Source organism: Paralichthys olivaceus, chromosome 20, assembly GCF_024713975.1.
Source record: "Paralichthys olivaceus isolate ysfri-2021 chromosome 20, ASM2471397v2, whole genome shotgun sequence".
Classification (NCBI taxonomy): domain Eukaryota; kingdom Metazoa; phylum Chordata; class Actinopteri; order Pleuronectiformes; family Paralichthyidae; genus Paralichthys; species Paralichthys olivaceus.
The window spans coordinates 10,755,433-10,774,538 of record NC_091112.1 but is presented as its reverse complement, the minus strand read 5'-3'; the positions used below and the strand labels follow the sequence as shown (position 1 = coordinate 10,774,538).

The 19,106-nt window shown below is 42.0% G+C and overlaps 1 protein-coding gene across 5 annotated transcripts in view; it reads right to left on the bottom strand.

Annotated features, from left to right (window-relative positions):
* Positions 1-19,106, bottom strand: part of gabbr2 (gamma-aminobutyric acid (GABA) B receptor, 2) — a 162,412-nt gene that overhangs the window by 28,391 nt on the left and 114,915 nt on the right. The gene's annotated exons all lie outside the window — the stretch shown is intronic.

The window sequence follows — 19,106 nt, the reverse complement described above, 5'->3', positions numbered from 1 at the left end:
AATATCCAAACTTCTTATGACAATTAAACTGAATTTCATGTGTAACACTAATGGAGTCCCTTTAAAACCACTTGCTGCGATCCGACTTAATCTTTTTTCAATATTCAACATGTCCTTTCTGTATTTCCCATCAGGATATAAAAAAAAAGTAGTTAGAGACAAACAACCAGGAAACCATGGATTCAGAGACAGAGTGTTCTCTATTCACAGTATATTTTGCATCAACCCATAAACAGCAGATGGTTATACGGCACGTAAACCCCAGCAAACAGAATAATATCTTCGCTCTGATGTCCCGGCAACATGGAACTGGAAGTGTGACAGAGGGATTATTATTATTTTCAGATGGTGGCTGTTTTCGGGGCTCAGCTGGTTGAGTTTGGCCATCGGATCATCACCAGGTGCTCCTTCGTCCTCCCCGGGCGCAGACCCACCATTGGAGGGCACTGCAGAGTTGCCACATTCACGTCCCACAATAATGTTAGGGACATTTTTTTTATTTACAGGACAGTGCCGGATTTAGATCAAATCTGAATTTATCCGAATTTTAAAAAAGGAAGCAAATAAAGAAGGAAATTAATTAATTAAACGAAAGAAATTAAGAACAAACAACACTCGGGCAAGCATGCCAAGAAGAGGGGACACATGTCCTTGAATTAATTTAGTCCAGAATGCAAGAATAGAATTTTGACGGTGATTGAGGCAAATTAATTAAAAACTAAAGCCTTGTTAATTATACTCAGCTATCTCATACAGATGAGTCCTCTGATGCATTCTGTCCCTCACTGTGACGCTCCTCTGGCATTGACCCACTTTCAATCCCGTTCATCTGTATCAGGTACATTGATGCATCCAGCATATAAATTCACATTGCAAATCACTGGCCTTTCTTTGCTCTCTGTCATCCTGTCCTTCTAAATGCTTATTTGTATCTTATGTAATGAGGTTTAACACATTTTATGTCTTTATTTTACTGTATTACAAAAGCTGGGGTAAAAAATAATGCACAGTAAGTTGGGACAGGGTTTAACTTGGGACTGCACTGCAACGAGATGCTACTACTCTCTGGCTGCCACTTCTCATTTTTTCCCTTTTATAGGTGTAATGAAGAACAGCGAATACATCTCTCTCCCTCTCTCTCCTTCTTGCTCCCTCTCATCTCTCCATCTCTCTGCCACTTTATCGATCCCCCAGTCCAATCAGGCTCTTGCGGCTACGTGAATCTCATTCTGAGGACATGGCAGCACATTTAATCTGAGCACCAATCAATAGCAGTATGTCTTTTGAAGGATTTCAAATTGTGTATGTTTTTATGTATTGAAAATGTTTTTGTGCATGCATATGAACAAAAATGCCATAAATTAGGTGAGAGTAAAAACAGAGACTAAGTAAGTAACTAACCACAAACACTGCCCTAGGAACCATCAGATATAAAGAAACCTACAAACACATACCTGCAAGTTTATGTATAACTGTCATGGGCTATTAGTCATCAGAGATGGATGTATAAAAGTAGACATATACTGTATATATAGATTGAATGATAGAGAAAGGTAAAGTGACAGAGTAAATGTAGCTTTTCCATGAGTGCCTGCAACCGGACACCTCACTAAAGACACAATACTCTCTATATGAGGAATGGTGCGCTGCTCTTAGGGCTATTTTGAAACTGCAGGGCAAGTCTTCCATCATGCACACGCACACATGCACACGCACAAACTGTCTTCACCCATTCTTTCAACCAATGATGTCTGTTTACTGCCAATAATTTCTAAAACAGATAAATGTTTTAAAAATGTTTGTATAAAATAAATACTCCAATAATAATCATTATCAGTTAAATTAAGAATAAACATTTTTTTGCTCATAAGCTAGAAGTCACTACACACAGGTGCAAGGCAGGATGAGTGTGCATTTTCAAGTGGTGGTGTCAGGTAATATTCAGTATTCCCGTTTCACACCTTCTTTGCTCGCGATCAAATGCCACTATCTTCCTTGTAAATATCGTCAATCTGACCCTCCTTCCTCTCTCCACCCTCCGTGCTGTCCCCGTCCGCCTCTGACGACAATTGAATGTAAATTCACGAGTCATGTAAAGTCGCACTGCAAACATCAAACTGCATTACAGGCAGAGGCCTAAGACACAGGTGAGGAAGACGAAAGACAGGTGGACAAAGACACAAACACACACATAGACACATGCGGTGATTCGGTCAAGGGCAGTCTGGCAGCGTTGCTGCACAGTGAGTCAGTCAGGTTAATTACCGGACAGATGGCTATCAGTGAACTTGGGTGAGTGTAGGGGGAGAGGGGAGGGGGGCATGCCTGAAAGATAATGACACTGCTTCTGTAAACATACACAAGTAACCCATTGACATACACGTCAAAGGAAATCAGCAGATTCCCCTTAAAGCAACCAAGCATCTCCTTGCTGCCATCCAATCATCTCCCAGCAATTTTTTCTCTCTCTCCTCTGTCACCTCTTCTCATTACCTCTTCTTGCTCGCTCTCCATTTTTTTCAGCGCCCTCAACACCTCCCCTGCGTCGCCACTCTCTCACTAATCCTCGGTGACACATCTCACCGTTCAAATCTCACGCAGAGAGCGCCTGCCTCGCTGCAGCTGATAATGTGCAATGCGCCACAGAGAAGCAATCAGACGATTTAACACAGAAATAAACAAGCGGTTCACACATGACAGGTAATGCATCATTAATGACTGTAATTTTCAGCAGCCATTACTAGTTCTGGGGCTTTTGCAGTTCGCGTGTCAATATGTTACCACTCCTGTTTTCCACAGTGAAAAAAAGCCAAAATCCTTCGCGCTCAAGTTAAAGCATCATGCAATTTCATATTAAGTGACATTGAACTGCTTATGTGAATGTGATCTAAATATAATATATGACTGCTTTCATGCGAATGTAAGATGGTACATGCTTGCAGTGAAGACACCAACTCTTTGATGCCACTGCTATATTAATCCAATTTAGACCGGGTCTAACGTTTCTGTGCTTCTCCCTTTAATGACAGATTAAAAATATGTGTCTCATCCAGAATGTCATTGTTTTCAAGACATGTGACTGATGAAGAATATTGTGATTGCTCGAAACACTCACATGATTTGTGAAAATTGTAATTTTGTTTGCCAAATGTTAAAGCTATCAAAAGTTATTTTTTATATTTTTATATATAAGTTTTTGCAAACATTGGCAATTCTGTCAGCTGTTCAGACAGCCATCAAGTTTTAGGGGGTCATTTTTTAAAATCGAGGTTTAGGGTTTTTTATTCTGCACATTATGACTTAAATTTGACAGGTGTGAGATTTACTCAAGAAAAAAAAAAACTGACAAAATGGGAAGGGAGGTGTAATAGCCAAACTTAGTGGATGGGATATAGCTTTACATTTCCCCACTCCTTTGCTGCAATTTTGAGCATATTGATCCAGGACATTCATAACCTCACCCTGCTCTTTGTATTTCTAGAGGTGTGTAGATGGCACGGGGGACAGAGAGGAAGGGGAAGAGGGGAAATGAGAGAGCTGAAACCAGGCCTGAGGACAGCTTTTTATTAGTACATCAGAGAATGATAACTATCAATTGCGATGCACAACATTGTGTATGTGCAAAGTTCTTGGCAGCAATGACATGTTAAAGAAGGCAAGAGGTAATTAACGGCCATGAAATATCCCTCAAGCTCTGTCTTCAGACTATAAATATGACTTATTTTCCTTAAAAAGATACTGAGGGCTCAACATAGTAACCTGTGTGGCTTTTATACACAGAGTACTTCACATCAGATTAGCACTTAATGGGAACCATTTTCCCCCTTGAATGGTTTGTTCCCATCACCTACACCATCCCTTCCTTTTTATCTAAAGAGCATTATTAATAATGCCTGAAGCAAAAATTAATGCTTTAACTGCCAAGCTGACAGCAGGCTTCGGTCTATAAAAAGGATGCATGCTCAGATCAAAGTAAGCAGAGAATTCACTGGGGTCAAATCCAATCTCACCATGCTCCTCTCACAATGCCAAAAAAGCTCCTGTGAGCTCTTTGAAGACTCGACTTTGCCGATGACAGGAGCAAAAATCACAGGTTGGAAGAGGAACAGCACCGTTTAAGACAGAGCTGAAATTCGCACGCACACACAAACAACCAAAACATCAGTTAGTTGGGCCAGAACACATCTGTCACAAGATCACATCACAGACAGAGGGGAGAGAGCTGAAATTATTTATTACAAATATCTATGATAAATACCTATGACAACTAACTGAGGAAAACTGTAAACCTGCAAAGGAAAAGTATCTCTCTGGAGGACAAAGTTGCATTAGCCAGACATTTCCCAGTGGAGGGACAAAACCAAGAAGTGAGAGCATTGTTACTGCCTTCAGTTAAAATGATCATCTTCATACAGCATACTACTTTTTACCTGCAATATCAGCAAGTTAAAGTTTCCATTACTCTGTAGTGACTGTCCTCTTTGTAGCTATTTCTGCAGCCCACATACATTACACCACAGTACCACAAACACACAACAACTGTTTGTCTCTTCAGGCTAGTGAGTGAGGGGCGGGATTGAGGCGGGCACAGTGCCAGCTTGTTGCAGTGGCGTTGGGTTTAATTATCTGACCTTCCCTTCGACTGGTTCACGGCCTCCCTGCCGATGGCAAGTGCTAATCAATGTCACCCGTGGCAGTGTGATGATAAGAAGCTGTGACTTGCCTTATTCTCCCCTTCTCTCTTTTCACTCTGCCTCTCATCACATCTCTTCAACTTAATCTCCTCTAATGTCTCCAGCTCGAAGTTCTAGATGGCGCACTATTTCAGCTCCTTCCTCCTATGCTGGCACCCTATAGTTTCTTTGCCTACCTTCTTTCTATTGTCATTCCAAGCTCACCCTCATATGCATCTTTTCCTCTGTCTTTTCGTCTTTCTCTTCTTCCACTCTCTGATCGCCTTGAGTTACCCTGAGTCCGCTATCCCTCTGTCCCTGCCCTTCTATCATCAGTGCACCACGCTGTTAGTGTGAAGTCGGCAGTTTGAAGAAGGCTCAAGGTCTTGTGTAAAAGAACTCTTTCACTTAGCTCAATGTATTTGTATTCCTGGGCTCGGAGTGCTGAGGCAGCACCAGTACTTTGTTCAAGCAGTGGCAAAGTGCTCTCATCTCCCCATCACTGGCCGACCTTGGTGGTCTCCTATACCTGACTCCTAGGAGCGTTGTGTACTTGCGGGTGATGTCGTTATATCTGCTGGCGTGAATGTGTGAAACTGTGTGGTGTCGACGATTAACCCCTCTCTGAGCGACCCCTTTCCCCAGACGCAGTGCCGCTGACACACTGAAGCCTCCCAGAGGTGGTTCCCTGTCTGCAGTGTCACTGCAGACTGAATGTGTGCAACAGCTTGTGGTTTTACAAAATAAGTAATTAGGAATGTGAGTGGAAAAATAATTGCTGGCAGATCTTGAAATAATAGTTCTCATCTCGCACAGCTGCTAATTTATTCATGCTACCATCACCAGTGAGCATTTTACGGCGGCAGAAATTTACAATTGAAAATAATAATAATCTACATGAAGTGACATCAGTTACTGTAGGAGTGATATCACTGTGCCACTGTGCCCAATAATAATAATGCATTCTATTTAAAGGTGCCTTTCAGAGCACTCAAGGTCACCTTACACGGCAGGTAAAAATACAACAGCAATGTATCAAAAACATTAATATAATAATTAAAATTAAATGAACAGTGAATGAAAATGACAATCATACTGAAAAAGCCTGTTTAAAAAGGTTTTTACATGTGATTTAAAAATGGAGAGAGAGTCAGTGTTGTGAATATCTGGTGGGAGGGAGTTCCAGAGGCGGGGGGCAGAGCGGCTGAAGGTTCTAGATCCCATGGTGGTCAAACGGGTAGGTGGTAGTTTGCAGTGAGGTGAATGGAAGAAGAAGATCTGAGGGTGCAGGAGGGTGTGTCAACGTGCAGGAGTTCAGAAAGGTATGGTGGAGTGAGATTGTGGATGGCCGCAAAGGTGAGGAGCAGAGGCTTAAAAAAACAATGCGGTGTTTAACCGAGAGTCGATGAAGCTGCTGAAGGACAGGAGTGATGTGATTAATGGAGGGGGTAATGATGCAAGCGGCAGAGTTCTGGACTAATTGAAGTTTATGAAGGCATTTATTAGGAAGACCAAGGCAAAGGGAATTACGGTAATCAATGTGGGATGTAACCAGGGTGTGGACGAGAATGGCGGCAGTGTTGGGTGTGAGGGATGGGCGGAGACGGTTAATGTTGCGTAGGTGAAAGTATGCGGACCAGGTAACATTATTAATGTGGGCTTGGAAAGATAGAGTCCTGTCAAGGATTAAACCCAGACTCTTAACCTGAGGGGAGGGAGAAACTAAAGATTTGTTCAAATTGAAGGATAGATTGTCTGATTTTGATAAGGTGGATTTGGTGCCATTAAGGAGAACTTTGGTTTTATCGCAATTGAGTTTTAGAAAATTGCAGGAGAACCAGGACTTGATTTGCTGTAGGCAGTCAGAGACAGAGAGGGAGGTAGGCGGGAGGATGGAGATGGGTTTGGCTGAAAGGTAGAGCTAGGTGTCAATAGCAACGGAAATGAATCTTAGATTTACGGAATATATGGCCAAGAGCAATTATGGGCTGGGGACAATGTTTTCTAATGGGGGATGCAAGAACAATCTCAAAAAGGACATTGTTGTCAGATGCTTGTACTTTTACATGCTGTACATTCAAAGATCCAGTCACAAAGCCAAGTCAGTCAAAGACTGACGTTCCAGGATGCTGCAATAGAAAGCAACCCTCCACCCTGGTTCAGACCCCGGCAGCAGTATTTAACTAGAAAAGTTAAATACAAAAGTTGTCTCAATATTGCCAAATATTGTTCTATTTAATGGGGCATTTTGGTCACTTTAAAAATATAAATTTTCAAAGTACTTCCAAGAGAAGGAACTTTAATGTTCGTGTATAGTTAAAGGCCTTTAAAACACACTTAAAATAGTGTTTGAATGAGTGTTTCTATAGTAGCCCATTATATTAAATGGGCAGTTTTAGTCAAGTAATAGCTGTGAGATTTTGTCCGGTGTTCCAGTTGGATGCAGTTTAAATGCAGAATTATGTCTTACAGTAAAATCAAGTGATTATTAAAGCACAAAGCAAACAGCATTCATGACTATTACTGAGAAGCCATAAGGGTGACACTTAAGCTGCCTCATATTAGTCATTACTGGAGAAAATCTCTCATAAAAAGCCCATAAAAAGCAACAAGTCAAGCACATATTGTGTTGTACATATATTATACTTGACCCTATAACAGCCCATTACTCATCTATTCTGACTCAGAATGGAGCAGTCCAGTGCACCTTTGCGTCATCCCAGAGTACACGCTTTTATTGTGAAAAAAAGATGTCCACTAATTGGACAGTACAAAACAAAATAAACAAATCATTAACAAGCTACAGGGTTGCTCAGGGAAAATCTGCTGGAAAATAAATTGACTGGGTCGTTGGTTGAGCTTGGGGTCACAGGATGTTGACTAAAGTCTTACCCACTTAAAGCAGCTTTCTGAATGATGGAGGGCCCGAACAACTATGTAGAAACATTTGTGTGAAAATGCACCTCGTCATCACCTCACTGCCTCTGGGACCACCATCATCATCATTATCATCACAATCTGAGTCACCACCATCATCAAGAGCTGCATCACTATCTAACTAATCATATCTTGGCCCGTGGCAAGACAAGATAGAGCTGCCTATCCCTAAAATCTGTGTGTGTGTGAGCAGCTGAGCCATAATGGTATCCTGAGGGCTGTAGATGAACAGAGAAGGAGAAACATTGATGGATGTGTGACTGGTACAGGGTGTCTCTGGTATATGAGAGGGAGAGAGAGAAAGAGAGGGCAACAGAGAGAAAGAGGAACAGAGAAATGTGAGAAGTGATGGGACAGTGGGAAAGATAGACAGCATTAAGGAAAGCTGGAAAGCACAGCTGAGTCTATGTGATAGAAATCCCCCCCCCCCCACACACACACAAATGATCTTTGACATGCACTGATGGTGACGTGTAAAATGCACACAAACAAGTTTAACTAAAGCTTGCCATAAAGTTAATTAGTAACATTTTAAACGAAGTACAGCTCCCTAAAAATGTGTCGTTTTAACTCAGCACCAGTTAAAAATGCGAAGTTTACTAATGATTTTTATTTTCGGAGCCATAGAATATATATGTTTCTTCAACTTCCCCCTACTTTCAGAAACCGAAATATCCCAAATACGCTTTTGGAGCCAGTCTGTGCAGCAGTGAATGGGGGATGGAGCTGCAGTATCGAGGTCCCGGCCTTGACCAATCACAAGTCAGTCTTAGCTGCCAATCATGACGGTTCACCCCATTTTTACAGCATCAAATAATGAATTAAAATCAAACCCACCAGAAACATGAACACTTGGACAAACATCAGTGTGACAAGAAAGACCTAAAGTGATAGAAAACCATTTCATAGAAAAATGTATCTGACGTGCACTTTGAATTGTTTTAGTATGGTCCACGTCCCATCTGTTAACATGGAGGCGGCAGGATTTATGACCTACATGGCAGCCACCCACCAGATGGCAATCGAGAAGCTTTGGCTTCACTTTTGGGGAGCTGTCGTGTCGTCCATCTTTACATACAGTCTATGGTCGGAGCTTTGTAAAGCTGCACACCCCCGTCCCCCATAACATACAAATACATCCATACAGTACATTATCCAGTGCCTATACTTACACACTGAATAAAGCCTTAGCACTAAGATTTCTAATTGGGCAATTGCATACCACTCATGCTCAATCAGCTGTTGCCTAGCAACTGCAGTCCAGGGGAGCAGTAGGAAAGGTGCAGAGAAAAAAGAGCTGAGAGGGGAGCAAAAGAGGTGCAGGTGATTGTGGAGGTTGGGGGTAATTTGTGGGGTAAAGTGTGTTTGTGTTTATTTGGTTGAGAAGGAAAGAGGGGAAAGGAGAAAGAGGGAGAGAGAAATCACATAATCGCATAGAGACGGAAAGAAAGAGAAAAAAGAGGTAAATATTGCTACCCAATTCCATTTTCAACAGATTCACTTGAACAGACTCAGCCATGCACAACCTCATGTCCAATTTACCAGCTAGAGTGTCAACAAACACGGGAGCTCTGAGGCAGTCCTTAGAGTGCTCCTGTGCATGATTCAATGATAACGCTGTCAGCTTACACGTCCCGTACACTGTTGTCCCAAAAAGACAAATACCAGAGCATTGCCAAAGAATTACGAAACATACTGGGTAAATATTCTCCACAAAAATGATGAAATCCTGTGTAAACTGAAACCTCTGTTGACTTGGCAAGATATCCAGGTCCTCCTCACCGTTCCCTGAGAAAACAGATTCGAGGCAGTGATCGAGACAATACAAAAACACAACAGACATGAGAGCGATTTCAAACTTTCCAACAACTTTATTGCTATGCTGTTGAACAAATGTAGAGGTAAAATCACGGAAAAATAAGTGTGACTAAATCTTTCAATGCATAAACATTGTTGTCAGGACAGTGACACTGATCATGGTTCTGACTTTGATTGTGTAGTTGTTTGATTTAGCATTCAAATGTCTCAGACAATTCTCACAAACAAACATTAAATGTACTTTTCTGTCTTGAACTTATTTCAGACAACACAAGCTGTATCTAATAAGTGAGGTGAATGACTCATTTTTAAGGTCCGCAGCATTCTTTGAAATAATATGTGAATATTTGTCAGTTTTTAAAATGCATGAAGCTCTTTCTTTGTTTTCTTCTCTAAAGTTGACGCTTGTTTCCATCACTTCATAATGCAGCACTCTATATGTAGGTTGAGGTGGGTTTTTTCATATCCAGGTGGAGTTAAGTCGTGACTCTGGGTTCTGGCAGTGCAGGACTATAAACAGAAGCAAGTATCCCCAAGGTACAACCTGTGACACACTTACTTAGGATACCTGGTAGGACTTTAAAATAACAGGCCAATGTCAGAGGCAATGCCAGAGGTGTTTGAGCCTCTGAAACCATCACACTAACTACAGAAATAAGGAAAAGAAAATGTGTTATATGCATGGATACTTTAGGCTTTTATTTGATAGAAAACAGAGCAGGGTGAGATTAGGAGAGTGACATGCAGTAAATGGGAGTCAAACCAAGAACCTGCTGCTCAAGGCATATGTGCAAACACTCTCCAACCACTCATCTATCAGGTTGCTCCTTAAATGAGCTGATTTTAATAGGTTGTTAAGAATGCATCTACCTCCAGCAGAGCCACGTGGCTTACATTCATCACAATACTAGAACTCGATACTATCTAACACTGCAAATCATGCAGTGACTATTACTATAACCATAATAATGCATAACCATCCTTTTGGGATAGGCTTTTCTCAGACAATTCGGCAGTCATACAAATCATCATGACTGTGTGAGGTCCATATACCCTTCCCTTTTGTTCTCTCCCTCCCTTCTTTCTTCCCTCCAGAGGTGGTCGATGAGAAAAGGCCTAGGTGGTTGGTGGTTATCCCTTAATGACCCAGTTTACTTTGAAAAGACATTGATCTCCGCCAGAGCTTTACCCGAGGCAAACAAAGGGGCCTCAAAGCCAATCTTAGATAATGCTGCCGATGACATTGTTCTTCATTCTACAGAATAAATACTTTATGGTTCTCAATCTTTGTCTCTGTCACTGGGAATGTGATTACTCCTGGATAAATCTCTGCGTAATTCAATTCAGACCTTACTTAAACTGTCCGAATCTAAGATAAAATGTAAGTGAATAGGGTGAATTTGATTTCTGGGTAGTTTTTTTCCCCAAAGAAAAGCACATACAGTATGTTTAATTTTCAAAAGAATTCCATTTTGAAAATGAAGAGCCAACAGGAATAAATGAAATGGAAATAGGTCTATCTTTTCTGCCTGTGTTCACAGAGTAGGCTGATAATGAAACAAGAGCACTGTGTCCTTCAAGTGGCATTCACACGATCAACAGTTGACTGGAACTACAGCGGACATCCTGAGTGCAAGAGGAGGGGGACAAACTGCACTGTAGGAAAGGGAGTACGCATGTCTACGTGGACATATAAGTACACTGTCAAAGATCATACAGGGATTTAGACTTTTTAGGAAAAGCAAATATGGAGCATATCTATTTTGAATTACTCCTGGAAGTAGTAGAAATGCCCCACTTGAAGGAATGCATTAAAGTCAATAAGAAAATGGCACCGATATAAGGATTGAAAACATAATCTGTGAGTACTGACAACATCCTATAAAAAAGGTATGAAAAAGAGTGTGATAGGCCATCTGTGGTCAGTGACAAGAGGAGAAGCTTTAGAGATGCTTTTTAAGAGTTTTATTGCCCCCAAACTGGAACATAAACCAGAGAAAGAGAGGTCAATCCAATCCATGAATGAGCTGAGGTTTAAAATATAAACGTTTTTTATCACAAACTAGATCTCAAACAGGTGTATTGATGATGTCACACGATTGTATCTAGTAAGATACAGTATATTAAGCTTCAAATGCAGGCCACAGACATAGCATGCTACATCGATAGGATAAATTCAATATAGTGCAGACAATGCCCTGAAATGCCCATTGCAATTGAAAATATGAGGTGGCTTGTGTAAAATGCTGCCATGAATCAGAGCAATGTGTTAACCTACCATTAAACAACATTGAGTGACACCCTTCATCTAGAGAGAAGAGACAGATATGGCACAATCCCCCAGACTGAGCATGATGAAGTTAAAATGGCCAAGGATGAAGAGCAACTGTTGCTTAGGGATGTTGTTGGTGGCATATTTTCAACTTAAAGGGACACTTCCATTATAGTTTCAGTTCAATGTGATGCCAAGAAACTCCAGACTTGTTTCTGGGCCTATTGTTTTTTCTATCTGACAGGGAGATGCCTAGAGCCAGAAAACAATGTTTTAGTTTGGACAGAGATGAGCCTGAGCTGTCCTGAGGGGGAACTATCAGGAGGAAATCATCCAGTACACAAACATTCTGACTCTTTTTAACTGAATCCAAGAAAGCTCTTCATTCAGGCTCACCACATAGTAGTATTTGAAACCCACCTGTTGCAAAAATGATTCCACTGGAACAGGTGTATGGGGACAGTATGGTATGGAGGGAAGAATGTCTATGAACCATGTCATGCCTCTTGTCATGGAGGGACCCTGGATGGATTGATGCACCAAGACAAACTGACCAAGGGTGAGTATCTTTGCAACTACTGACAGCCCTTTCTGTCAGTGAAAGACAGTGGGCTGTGAAGGTTGTGTTTAATGGCACTGTGGGACAGAGGGGGCCCTGTATTGCAGTAAATCTGGGAAATGTAAAGCATTTGCTGGTGAATTCTTTATGATACTGATAAATCAATTGTCTGAGAAATATATTTTTCCATATTTTACATTAAGGATTAATCAAGCTAAAATGTGAGCCAAGTTCCTGCTGTCTTTCAGGATAGACGGAGAAGATTACATCATGGTCGACACCACAGGAATGAGAAACTGACCAGTAGATAAATTTCAGTTTAACTGTGGATCTGCTGTCTTGAAGGTGGTAATCAGTTCCCCTTGAGGTGAGAAGTTTACCGCACTTGGCGGATTGCAGGACAAGGCTCACTAAATTAATGGGTTTGCCTTGAAGAAATTTAGATCTTAGGCGGGGAGATAAGTTTGCCGTTTGATGAATGCATTGCCTACCCAGTAGAGGGGCTAGGATGGCTGAGCCAAGTTGCTTATAGTGGTCGTTATTTGATGTGAAGGCTGGCTGCATCATGGAGGCTTGGGTGGTGGCAATGGTTGCTGAAGATGAGCTGAAGGTTGAAGCATTTTCTAGGGTTTTGAGACGGGCATCAATGGTTTGCATGGAGTCAGCCAGGGACTGCAAGGTGGCGATCACCTTTTTTTTCTTTTTTATAAGAACAGCCCACTTTCCTGGTCCTTTTGTCTCCACAAAAACCTCAGGAGGGTGAAGCAGCTGGTGTGGCTGAGTTGGATCGCAGATCCCTTGGGGTGCCAAGCTGGGAAAGACGAAGGCCTGGGGCGGGAGTGATGCCACAATTTTGGAGTTGATACAGCAGGAAATCTGACTCATCTGAAGGAAAGCTGCTGCAAAGAGCTAGGTGAGTGCTCCTGCCGGCCATGTAAGGAATTTAATAGATCTCCTGCAGCATATCGGGATCCAAAACATCTGGGAGAGGATCATGGTCAGAGGAAAACATCTGCTTTAAACAATTGCAACATGATGCAACAAAGGGCAAGTGGAACATGTGCCATTTGCAGCAGAGGAGAGGCGCACGCATCTAAAGGTTGACAGCAATGACATGATTAGCAGATTGAAATCATAGCAAAATTGGTTTACTGAAAACACCTAGAGTCAGCTGATTCGAAGAAGTGGTGGGGGAGAGAGAGAGAGAGAGAGAGTGTGTGAATGAATAGGTCTCCTGTTTGAAATGACACTGAGCTTGATTTCCACATAAAATGCGTCATATGTTGGCTTGCTACTGCAGTGATATGACACTGGGAACAGATGAGTGCTTTGTTAAAACCCTTTCTCTTCACCTTCCTTTCTCTTACTCTCCTTGCCTTATTGCATACAGGCAGGGGCAGGGAAGCAGAGAAAAAACCTCTGTGAACATTCCAAAACTTCTGCCTGGAAATATGCATGCATGGGTGTGCATGTGCATATACTGTACACCTTTGTTGCTGTTCCAATCTGTCACTGTTGTTCATCAGCCCAGTGCTTCATGAACATTGACATCTCCTCAGCATGCCAAACTGAAGTGGGTGCCCTAAAAGTGCTATTTTTGTCTCATGGATCAACGGTGCCGCTCTCTGCGCTATGGATGTCAGAAACTATGGCTGTTACCATGGTGATGCCACACTGCAATATTCTTTTGCAGCTCGCCCGCCTGCTGATGCTTGCAGCACTTCCAAGCTGGGAAAAACGACAGAGGAGGGAGGGGAGAGAAAAGGAGACAGGGGGAGAGACACAAGTAGAGGGGTCTGCAGGAGGATCCACCAGAATGCTAATCATCCTCTCTCGACAGTTTGTCCTTCATTATGCAGGAGACAATGCCCAGGACTACAAGAGAGGAGGTAATGTGTACGTAAACACACAGGCATAGGTATAAAATCATATCTATGCATGATTGAGCACATAGATTCCACATTTAGTTAAAACGGGCTGAAACATACATACAAGGTCATTGCATAAACACAAGTGTGCGCGCGCGCACACACACACACACTCTCACACTCACACTCAGGTGCATATACAAAAATGAACAATCTACTCAGATATGCTTTAACACACGTGTACATTGACACTGCAACATGTGTCAGTACTGCATGGCTTAATCTGATGGCAAGCAGCAGTTTGCCCTTCTGGTAAAACATCTACGCCATTAACAAATGCTCAATTATTAACGAGCCACAAAATGGATCTAATTGCTTACTGCAGCCAAACATCTCCATCAGCATTCTTAGGATGTTCCTGGAGCAGCCTCGGTTATTCCTGCTCTCACTGTGCTCCCTGGGAAAAAAAGAATCTGATATGCACAGTATTCCCCGTGCTGTTATGACTCAGGGTTCAGACCAATGTAAAGAACTGGGGTAGAGGGGTTGCAGCAATTATCACTTTGGAAGAGTTGCTTTTAATCTTCACAATTTTATTGAATTCAGAGACAGCCATGTTTAATGTATGGTACACACTCCAGTGGAGATCATAGCCTTGGTTTAAAAAGGTTGAGGAAAATGTCAAGGTCACAAGTAATTTCTTGTGGCACATCATCTGCATTATATAATTTAAACTGCAGGTTTGGTGCAGCCATAAAATGAGAATCAGGGGTCACTTTCTTTTCTAGAGTTAACTCTTTACATGATCCTTGGCCCTTCTTTAATTTTATTTTGAAGGGTATTAAATCAGTCAAGTTTTATGAAGCATTCCAGAAGGATCTCTAGACAGCCTCTTCACAGTCTCATCTTCTTGCTAATGCTAATAAAGGATGCAAAAGGGAATGCCCTAGTTTTGCTAATGGTAGCTCATTAAGCTTAGCTTGCTAGATTCAGAGCAGAGGGTTCACCCCTGGTGATGCAGAGGATTGACGTTGTCCATGTTTCTGCTGGGTAAATCTTGGTAATAAAGCACAGGCAAGATAATTTAATCCAGTCTCAACAACAGCCTGTTATCCACTTATAATGATGATAAAGATGTAGCTATAGGCAGGAGAACTCACTTTAGTTTAATAATGTTTTTCTCCCAAATATACACTTGTATTTATGGTCATACCTGAATGTCTCCACACTGTATTTTTACAAAAACCCTAACATTTCTATAAACAACATCTACATTTCTTTGCTGGTTGAGTTGTTAAGGAAACCCTCCTGAGTAACGATTCCAACAAGTGGTGGACTAGCAAGCACTGTGACAGTTTAATAACACCATGTTGTCATAGTGTGCACACCCTAAGGTACAGCAGGTAGATATAGCTCTGTGAACCCAAGGTCAATGTTACTCCCAATTCTCCACAGTGAGGGAAAATGCAAGGGGGGAGGCGGGGGGATTCTGACAAGACAGAGAGCTGAGAGAGCTGACAGAGCGAGAGAGAGAGAGCGGTAGAGAGAGAGAGAGAGAGAGAGAGAGAGAGCGAGAGGTCAGTCTCCCCAGCTCTCCACATAAACCAGGCAGCACCACTGACCCGATGACCCCTCAGCCATCAACAGGAAACACGGCTCCTCCAGCCCTCCTGCCTTTACACAATGCATAGATAGAACTCGTCACACAGGTACAGGGACAACTCCATTACCAACACCCTAGAACTGCAATCTACACTGACTCCAATGGGGAATTCTTGGTGATCTCATACTGACAAAGTCCTCCATCTCCTCTTTCATGACCACCTGGGTGATTGATCCTTCGATGTCAGCTCTTCCTATCATTGTGAAGCAGAATTCACCTAGCGTTGGATTGTTCAGCCACTAATAGGGAACGTGAACTGGGATTAGACTGTCGTGAGACAGGTTAGTTTTACCCTACTGATGATGTGTTGTTGCAATAGTAATCAAGCTCAGTACGAGAGGAACTGCGGGTTCAGACTTTGACTCTTAACAAACATCATCCCCAGTGTAACAAATGACCTGCAGCACAAGGAGGAGTGGCTACAGAGGCCAATGTAAAAAGTGGGGCAGACAGCACACTGTGAGTTTCCTAAGCGTTTCTCCATCTGCACAGTGCTGCCACAGACCAACTTCCACTGCGACCTGATCCACACTGTAAAGGTTGGAGGATGTTTCTGTAGCTCCATGATAAATGTCCCACGAAAAACACCACCCGATGCAAGCAGGACAGAATTAGACCCTTACTCATTGATTATTATTTACATCTGAACCTCGGCAACTACAACAAACTGTCATCTGTATCATTAAATTGTCTTATTTTTGACACTTCTGCAATATTGTTCATCTGACATTTAACCCATTAAAGCATAGTGTGTTGAATTAATTTAACAAGAATTCTATTTTCAAATAGATACTAGAATAGACAGCGAGAGAGAGAGAGAGAGAAAGAGAATGAAAAAAACAATACACAGAGGGAAGTTGCAACAGAGGGGAGGGGGTTGTGTAGCATGATGTGACAGCTCACAGAAAACTGAACACCTAATTGTCCTTCTCCTTGTGCCAATTACTGTTAGTCAGTCAGAGCAGGTCTCATGGCTCCTAAGCCCTATGACCAACCATCCACCATGTTCCCATTCCCAAACCTCTCCACACAGCCCTCCCATCTTCAACCAAAGTGGTTGTTCAGACCGAAATAGCACTGTGTTTAAAACACAAGGGGCTCTGTTAGTTGGGGCATGTTGCGACAGGTCACAGGGAGAAAATGAAATATCATATATCTGTTGCACTGCCTTGAAGGAAAAGGTTCCATATATTTCTTGAATGTCTCTATGTGTGTTTTATGTGTGGATCCATTGTGACCCATTCTGTGCCAATGCAGCAGCCTCATTACAATCAATGAAGAGGTGGAGTTATTTGTTCCAGTGACAACGTTGTTCTGGGCACAGTATTACTCTCCTCTTTCTATAGTAGTATAAAATGTTCATGTTTTTCTTTACAATGTATTCTAATGCTCATATTGTTTATTACACTAAATACAGTGTTCGTCTACACTCTGTCTTTCCCAAGCCTCTATCATGTTCTTACCCCCTGTCTGGGTATTTGGGTTACCTTCTGGTTTCTGGTCCCAACTGACAAACCTGGAGGCCCTGGGTGCAGAGAAGCTCCAGGCTGCCTACCCATGCGGAGCCCCAAGGGTCCACTGCTGCTGGTGCTGGAAATCTGGCAGACTGGGCAGGCATGAGAGGCCTCTGCCTCAGCCCAGGCATGCAGATCCATAACCCCAGGGGGGCTGCAGGCTCCTATACTGAGTAGTTAAAATATTCAAAACCCTCCCCTGGCCAGGGGCTTAGAGTCTGAGAATACTCCACAAGGACCCGACTGCACACGCTGACAACATTCACAAATGAATATGTTAGGCAAGGCTTTGCTATACCCTTTAGGAAGGCTTAAATATGTAAGTGGCTATCATCACAAAGGAAATACAGCTTTGTCTAGAGTTGTATAAATGTGTTAGTATACCTTCAGAATATGACACAAAGAGCACAATAATGTAAATAGATCTAGCAAGTTCTCATGCACAGATTTCCTCAAAAATACACAGCAATATTTTCATCACAAACTGTGACAGTTAAAAACCCCAGAGAGGCTGACCTGTACCCACTCCTCTTAGATAAGCACTATTTATCTCTTTACAAGGTTTTAATTTAATCAAAGACACAGAGGGAGTCCAAACTGGGAGCAAGGCAGGGTTGGACACACTTCCCTCCCCCGCAGGACCCTGGCAACAAACAAGCAAACATCCTCCGCTCAATACATTCAAAAGAAGTCTCCATAAATATGCTTTCACTGCAGTGACCTTCTGATAACCTCTGTTATAGAAGGGTCAATGAGGATCCAACCAATGCCCTCGATGTCTAAGGACTTCAGGCTCTTGGGAGGCAGTTAACAGTCTCCTGGCCTACATACTGAAGTCTAGGGGACTTGAAAGAACTCATTAGGGAAAATCCCCACTTAGCAGTATCCATGGTCTCTGATCTTCAAAGACAGATGACTTAATCTCAGCTGCAGTGGAATAATTGCTCCTGCTTGTCAGTTGTTAGCAGCAACAGTAAAGTAAAGATAGTATTTCCTGTTTAATTGAATTAATTGTGAGCACATAAAGGGAGGAATACTGTACATGGCAATGTAAAAATCATGGTCTGGTAGTTTTGTCCAGCAAATCCAGTGAATTGGAAATACCCAGTGAACAGGTAAGAAAACAAACCTATCAAATGCCTTAATGTGACAGCAGATGACAGTCTTGAATTCTCCTTGCCTCAGAAGCATTTTTAGTGTCACATGATGGTCAGATGTACATTCATACACATTTAACAAACCACAACTGCAGTGACATCATTACCAACAATTCAGTGTCACACACAAATATAGTACCCATCCACTGCACCTGCTCCATAACCCATTTCACCGCATTAGTTGCTCTTGGCTTAATGCAAGCCCATATGTTTGTGTAACAACTCAAAAGATTGAGGAATGAGTGATGCATCCTCTTATGTTTAACCAGTGGAACACTGAACCATCTATTTAACAGCATGAGTTGATGTTCTCAAAAAAAAAAGAAAAAAGGATTTGACTCAAAGCTATTTAAATATATGCAGCTCAAAATCCCAGACTCCTGCATTTAACATACCGTCTTTAAGCGGTCTGCTGAACACACTAGTGGCAAGGAGAACAGAAAGACAGATGTAACGCTGAGACCATACTGCAAAAATATTTTATACTACAGAAATATGAGGAAAAACTACTTAACTTGCCATTTTAGCAAAAACAATTAAATTCTTTGAGAAAAGCTTGCAGTTGTGCCTCAATAACTCACAGTCTGCATTCCCTTAATACCACTGATAGTTATGTGCTAATATGTCATGCCCAACTGAGAACAC